This window comes from Melitaea cinxia, chromosome 22 (assembly GCF_905220565.1).
Source record: "Melitaea cinxia chromosome 22, ilMelCinx1.1, whole genome shotgun sequence".
Taxonomy (NCBI): domain Eukaryota; kingdom Metazoa; phylum Arthropoda; class Insecta; order Lepidoptera; family Nymphalidae; genus Melitaea; species Melitaea cinxia.
In genome coordinates, this window is record NC_059415.1 from 5,914,985 (window position 1) to 5,923,422 (window position 8,438).

Here is an 8,438-nt window from a genome sequence, read left to right on the forward strand (position 1 = left end):
AAAACCGACACCCTGAAGTTAGCTAGTCAACGAAGAAGAAGTTAGCAACGTGAAGTTAGCTAGCCAATGAAGTATAACTTCTTACGTGCGACATAAGGTCACACACACTTTTTTTACATCAATCTGCACAGTCAAATTAACTGATTTCTAATGCAAGTGCTTATCTGTTGCTATGTCACATTGGATATTATTCTAATTACGTTGGTAATTAATATATTTGCATACGAAGCATTATAGTAATATCCCAATTATAATATCAATAACAAAATGCGCTTTTTGTAGATTACACTGTGTGTAGTAATTGAGATTTCTATGAAATACAAATTCATTTAATATATTATTGGAGAGAAAATAGATCCATTATCACTAATATCATCACTATTTGACTATCCCGTTGGCGCAAACAGCAGTCCGAACAAAAACTTCCCTTAACATATTTAATTATTCAATTCAATAATAAATTTCATTTGAATTCATTTGAAGTATCATGAAATACATCGACATAAGATAATAAAAGCATAATCTAATCGCAGCCAATTACTCTGAGTAAGAGGTCATCCGTGACAAAAATTCTTAAACAACTGCAAAAGTGACTTCGCTTGCTGCGAAACTTTTAAAGAGGCAAATTGGTACTCCGACTACTTTCTTGTTTAATAATATTAAGCTTTAAACAGTCCATAAAATTAGGGTAGCTTATTTTATACGGAAAAGTGTAGAAAACAAGGAACGAGGATCTTTGTTTTGAATACAAAATATTTTCAGTCTAACGGTTAATCTTATCCTTTAGAAACTTAAATTGAATTAATCAGATAGCGTGATAAAACATTTTTTTCATATTTAGAAAAAGATCTTAAGAAAATTAAATTTGTATATTTTTATATATATAAATCTTGCTTTTCGTTTCTGTCGCTAAAACTCGAGAATGGTTGGACCGATTTGGCTGATTATGATCTTGAAATATTTGTGGATGTTCAGGGAATGTTCAAACGCTGAGAAATATTAATGATAAGTAAGGAAAAATACTAAAAACGACTATTTAATTTTCCTATGTAAAATGTTCCTAGCTGTGAAATATTTGGTGTCTTTTGTCTTTTTATAAATAAAAAAGTTGTCACTTGGTTGTCAAATATTTATAGGTGCGTTCGGAATATTTTTTCACAAATATGTGCAGGTGATAGAAAGTTCACTGGATCATCTATTATTCAACAAAATTTACAGGTTTTATTCCTAAACAACTATCAAGTACATATCGCAAAGAAGCTTAATGTTTTTTTTTTTATATAAGTAATAGCAGCCACGGGCTTTTGAACCCATGTCCTTTTTTATTTCTAAAACATGCTATTTTTTTAAATAAGGCGTTACTCAGCAACATCATTGTTTAAGTGTAAAGCTTAATGTTCACATTCCTAAAGAGCCACAGATGCCTATTTCGATTACAAGTCTTAAGGAGCGAGATTCAATCGAGGGCTAGGAAATAGAAAGGTTTATAGTCTCACTACACAAAATAATTACAAGTCATCTGTAGTAAAAAAATAACATTTAGTGCTATTCATAGAATTTTCTTCTGTTAAATTTGAATTATTTGTGTGTTAAAGTCGCTTTCAGTCCGTACGTTGATTCTTCGTAGTTTGCTCGTTATTTACGTAGGTTATGTTTATACATTCTTTGCATTTAGGTAAGTTGTAAATGCGTAAATTAACGATATTTATTTTTAATCGATTATAAATAAAAAAAAATATTGAAAAAAATGTGCAAAGTCTTTATACAAAACTAGAATGCTGGCTCCTAAACTAGGAAATTCCGTTACTTTGGAATCAAAGAAAAATGGTTAAGACATAATTCATTAATATAGAAAACGTGTCTATAATTTTAATAAACAAACCTTAGTCTTAAATTAAATTTATTTTCTTTATTTAATACATTACAAATCTTCGAAATATATTAACGAAGAGTATTAGGTTTTAGTCTCTTGTAATACCTATTTATTTCACAGCTATGATCCTTAACGTAGGCCGCCTTTAGGCTTATGGGCCATCCAGGCGTAACGAAAAAGTCGAGTCCATTTACGGTTTATAGGAGTTTTACGATAGGAACAGCTTTTCGCTGTATATACTTCGGTTTTTGTGTCAGAACAAATATGTTACACGATCCATATATTTGTTATGAAACTGTTGTTGACCGTAGGGGCTCATAAAATATGTAATGTAATAATAGTTATTTTGACCACGTTTCAAAGAACGCTAAACGCTATTAAAAAATAGTGGTTGCTGGTAGAAAGGTGAAAATTAAGGTTTGTATGTATTTTTAATGCTAAATAATAATAAAATTGAAATAAAAAGTATTATCAAACATATAAAAAAAAATACTGGTGGGTCACTCTTGTCATTAAGAGGTATGAAATATAAATGTTGACCTATTCTCAGAGCTACTCGATGTGCACGTGAAATTTCATTAAAAATAAATCGGTCCAGCCCTTTCGGAGGAGTTTGGTAATAAACATCGCGACACGAAAATTTTATATATTAGATAATGTACTCTTATTAATAATAACGACAATAATAAACTTTAACTTTAAATGTCTAATATTATTTTTACTTCGCCATTGTTTTCAATCAGTTAATTTACTTCGACAAGTAAAAGGCTAGACAACTTCAGCTAGACCCATATTTTGTATTTAGAGATGAAACATTACGCAATTAATTACATAGGAATTATACAGAAAGAAAAGTAAACAAAGTTAATGGTACCACAGTTTTTTTATAATACTAGGGTGGCAAGAATGCCTGCACTCCACCTGATAGTAAACGATTACTGTATCGTATGGATGCTTGCAACACTGGTATCACGAACTCATTAAAGGGTATCTCGAGAAGTTTTGGCTACCTACCATAGAAAAACAATACTGCTTATGAGTTATTTCATTTGACTTTGATTTTTTACTTCCCTAGGAGGGCTGTTTCAGATTTTGATAAAGATATTCCCCGCTGTGTCTTACCTTCAAATACATTTAGGACAAATAATATATACTTTATATAAGCAATAACGTAATACACTAATAAAACACTATCACACTTAATAATATTAAGCAGGTAAATAAAAGTAGGTATAGCTGTAACGACTTCCATTCAGGATTTATGAGGGCCTTCAGAATTTAGTGCTTTATTATTAGAACAATAAAATGAGTAACAGCACGAATGTCTACGCAGTTAATAGAAAATAATAAAAGAAATTCTGTTTTTGTTTCATTGTGAACAACAACCCACACATTTATGTACTTGTTTAACTTTCAATAATGAAAGATACCTTTTATGTTCTTGGCTAATTATTTATAAATATAATATATTTATCTATAACGCTGAAAACTTAGTTATATGTACGTTTCAAGATCTGTTGTACCAATTAATTTAATTCATTGTGTGTCAAACGTTCTATTTATTAAGACCAACTGAGTCAAAAATGTGACTAAAAGATGATTTATTATTTAACAGATATTTATTCTAGCAAACAAGAACAAACGCTCTGGTGTATTTGTGCGTGTCCCATGTACGCGCCGCGCCTAACAGCCGATGGGTGGACATTTGTATTTCTACAAGTATTTCTTTCCGGTTTGGCTGCCTATCCTTGTGGGTCTTCCCACCACGCATCGGAGAGCACGTTAAGCTATCGGTCCCAGTTTTTATCATAAATAACTGATAGCGATCGTTACTCGTACTGTGTGGCTACGGCACTAAAGAATTTAGCCACCCCCTCTCTTCCCGTGGGTGTCGTAAGAGGCGACTAAGGGATAACAAGGTTCCACAGCCATCTTGGAACTTAAGAAGCCAACCGATGGCTGGATAACCATCCAAGTGCTGGCTTTGAAATACACAGGCCGAAGACGGGCAGCAGCGTCTTCGGTGCGACAAAGCCAATACTGCGGTCACCAACCCGCCTGTCCAGCGTGGTGACTATGGGCAAAAGACATGAGTTCACGTTATTTTTGGCGTAAACTTGTGGAGGCCTATGTCCAGCAGTGGACTGTATAGGCTGTAATGATTGATTGATTGATCGTTACTTATAGTAGAGAACATATGCGCTAACACGCAGCAGTTAGTGGAGCCGTGTGGATTAAGCCCTTGTCCTGCTCTTACATGGAGAAATAGGCCTATGCCCATCAGTAGGATGTTACAAACTGAATCGTGATTATGATCGTAAGATATTTATTTGAATTACAACAAGAAAGACTGATGAAACTGATTATTTATCATTTGGACAAAATATTAGGATTTAGTGCTGTTGAAATAATTTCATTAATAAGTAGAATTTCCATTCGATGCTTATCAAAAAAATATTTAATATGTGGTATAGAAAATCTAGCTTCTTATTCTTAGAAATATTTGTTTAATTGTACATTCTTTGAATATAATAATTGAGTAAAAGATTAATATTGATTTGATATAAAGAATAATGTATTCAGTTCCTTCATCTACTAATAGATGGCTGTGTGTTGTCTGTTAAATCGCGCTGTCAAGATTATTTCACACATGTACTTAAGATACTTCTGATTGTATTTTTTCGAATGCGCTTAGATAATAAACATACGAGTATACAACATACAAGTTCAAACTCGTATGTTATATATACGAGTTAAGTATGAGTGTGTTTCATTTTTAACGGTAATTACTTCATAAAATTAAATTAAAATAAATGTCGTAAACATTAAAAGTTTCACGTTTATTCATCGTAGTAAACTCTTCTGTCTATTTTCTATTTCTGTAACCTATGACCCGGATTAAGGTTCAGTCAGACAAAAAAATATAAAATAATAATTTTGTCACTTCATTGTATTGAAGTCATAAGCCCTACGTGATTTATTTAATTACAAATTCTAATATTCAGTTTCGCCTCGAAAGTATGCAAACATTAATATTATTTAACCAAAGTAACTGGTTATATCTAATTTTTAAACACAAAAATATGCAAATTAAGTATGATTTATCTAATATAAATAAGGTTTTTATATAAATAGATTTTAGTTGTAGCCACTCTATCCTCATTCATTTCATTGATTATAATTCCTTTTAAGTTGGTGCGACAAACGCAGCAACACACGTTGAAATTGTACACCATCCAACCAACGGACCAACCACACCTACACTCCTAGAAAATCGAATAAAATACCTTACATATTTTTCAACCAATATTTATTATAATCATAAAACAAAATCTTAGCATAATGAACCTTCAGTTTGTTGTACAAAATAATCCGTCACAACTCTTCATAATGTCGCGGCTCGTAAAACGTAGTAAAAGCGATAATATTAACGGAAAATATATAAGCGTTGCCTACAAATGCCTTCACTTGTCTTATTAACTTGAAAGCTCGGCTCGTAAATACAGCGTAAAATATTCTACTGACGATAAAATTCATATTCCCTTGATAAGCGCTTTTCGTGATTCTCAAGAATCTTATCTTATATCAAAAATATATAATACACAAAACGTATCTTTGTATGTATTATAGTTCTTTAAAATCAACAAAAAGAAAATTTCAATTGCCATAAGGCATTTATTACTTACGTGAGCTATTTTAATCAGTTTAAACTCCTCATAATCTCTACCTATAATGTCACCTAGGGGGGAGGGTTTAGGTGAGATTTAGTAAGATTTGCCTGGACCCCCCCCCCCCTTCCCCTTACGTGAGATTGACGCTAAATATAATAGAGATCGAAAGAAAATAATAAACTGTTACGATATACTATAATTAATTTATTTTAATTAAATTAAATTCATAGCAAAAACAAAATGATTTTAATAGCCATGAGATTTATTTTAGCGGGCAAAATGAACACTCAAAATATATATTTTTAATATCTGTAATATTTTATATTTTTTGAAGTTTGGGTGAAATTTTCGATTAGAAGATTTAAATGAGATGCTCAACTGTCAACTCTAAAAGCAAGCCTTTCTCAATCATAGGTACTGCACCTGATTATATATTTATTTTAATGGATACGTATGACAAGCACTATAAAATCCCAGAGGATGTTGGTGTTTCGTTATCCATACCTGACATATTCCTCTCTTCTAGACGCACTAAACAAATAATACTAGTAGAGCTCACTGTACCGTGGGAAAGCAACATTCCTAAAGACCACACAATAAAATTAAATAGATATTACGACCCAACAAACGAGCTTAACAAAAATGGTTATGTGTTTAATGAAACAACTTTTTTCGGATTTTATCGCGGTTTATTATTAACTTTTGATTCCCGACGTTTCGGATACTTTACAGCAACCATGGTCACGGGAGGACTGAGGTGTCAGACGTCCCAACGTTACAAAGTTATTCGAAACTACCCGACATACATCAATATCTTATATAGTCCTATCTACGCAGAATGTGCTAATTGAGTCTTTAATTTGTGGTGAATTATGCTTGGTTTTTGATTTAATTATATTAATAATGGAGTCCCAAGCAGGTGGTAATTGCCAGCCATCTTCTCTATTGAAATTTGGATGTTTTTTAATTTCAATAGCCTCACGGATCATCCTTGGTTGGAATCGGTGTTCTTTTGCGAGGATCTGTGGTTTATCGAATCTAATATAATGGCTAGCTGTATCTGGACTGTGTTCACAGATTGCGGACTTAGTATGATTAATTTATACGCGGTAGAAGTGGAAGCGAGAGGTATACCAGCAAAATCTCTCTACAATATTCTGAAAGACCTTGACCTGTCGAGAACTGCAGTAAGTTCTATTTTAGAACGAGTGTCTAAGGCTGCACTAACAGGTTCCTACAAAATTTGGCTAGGCAGGGCGGGAAACTCGAGTAGTGAAGGTGAGCGTTGATGCGCATCTTAAAGGGGAAACCTTAAACCTACACCTAGGTCGCAAATCCTGGGAACTGCTCTGAGTTTCTCCGTCTGCCGCACGATGGACTCGGTACCCGCAAGGTGAATCCTAAGAATGCTAAGAAGTTTGTCTCCCCCTGGGGAGATTTTATTGGACCCCTCCCACCATTCTGAGCTCACTTAATGGATGTCCCCTAACAATTATAATCGAAATTTTAAAATAATAATGAGAAATTGTTCGATTGCTATGAAATACCTAATCAAAGTTATCATCAATCAAATTTGAAAAAAATATTAATTATTAAATATGTAGTTTGTAGCGAAATTTTCTAATACTGAGCTGAGACTAATCGGTGCACAGAAGTAAAAGAGTAACTCAATATCTGTGTGATGTGCAAATTTAAAAATTACTAAAATATTAATTATCGTTCGTGCTCTCAATACCCAGAGGAATTGCGTTGCTGATTTCGCTTCAAACGAAATAATAATACGCAAAATTAATAAACGCATAATAACAAAAAATTTTTCGGGACTTAACATAATAATTACATATTTACATTTTCAACTCACAAAAAAACATAAATAAAATTTATTTTATAGCTTGCGCTTTATTTATCTCTTTTTTATTTTCCATCTTCGGGTCTCATAATTTAACAAACAAATTTAAACAAAAGTTCGATTGTAACTAAGCAACCATATCAATAACTCCCCAAGACTTCACATCAGTTAAACGTAAATCTGCTTTTGTTTTGCCGTTTTTATTTTTCAATTACTTAGTCGTCAAAATTTATACCACAAAGAGCTACAAAAACAATGAAGCCAATAGTCCGTAAATGCCTTCATGTAAAGGGACGTCTACATAAATAAATTCAGAGTAACTTGCAAGGACACGCTGAATTCCCCCACACGGTAATTAATGAGATAACACGTCTTGTGGTTCACTAACAATGTACGCCTTTGAGTGTACCGGTAAGTACAACTTTTTGGTTAAATAATTTTAAAAGGCCTCGCCTCGAATATTTGGATAGGGTTGGAACGTGGTGCATTCGAAATATGAGGTGCTTTTCGCCTTTGACTCTTTTGTGTTGGCCATGGTTATGCTTACGAAGTTTAGCCATCAATATGTCCTTTGCCATTTCAGATTTTTGCATATTTACTTTATGTATGAAATGGAAATACATGTTGTATTTTTATTTCTATTCTTAACAAATATTGTTGTATAAAATAAAATCTTTTTTGGACATTATGTTTTATAATTTTTGAGTATCAGCACAATTACAAATTGTATAACAAAAATGTATGTATTAATAGATTTTATTATTTATAAATAAATAAATAAATAAAATTGTATTAAAAAAAATGTCTTTAAGTTTAAATAAAATAAAAATACAAAAAAAATATAAACGTCTTAATGTTTGCATGTAAATTAGTATATTAATGATTAAGAGTAAAACTTATAGATTATTTATATGTATGAAAACAAGCGGATGTAATAGAAGGATAAGGACAGGAACTAAAAACAATAATACAACAGCATTTTTATTTCATCGTCAGACCCTACTTAACCTACTTAATATATCGCAAAACTGTCCGCTTATAAAAA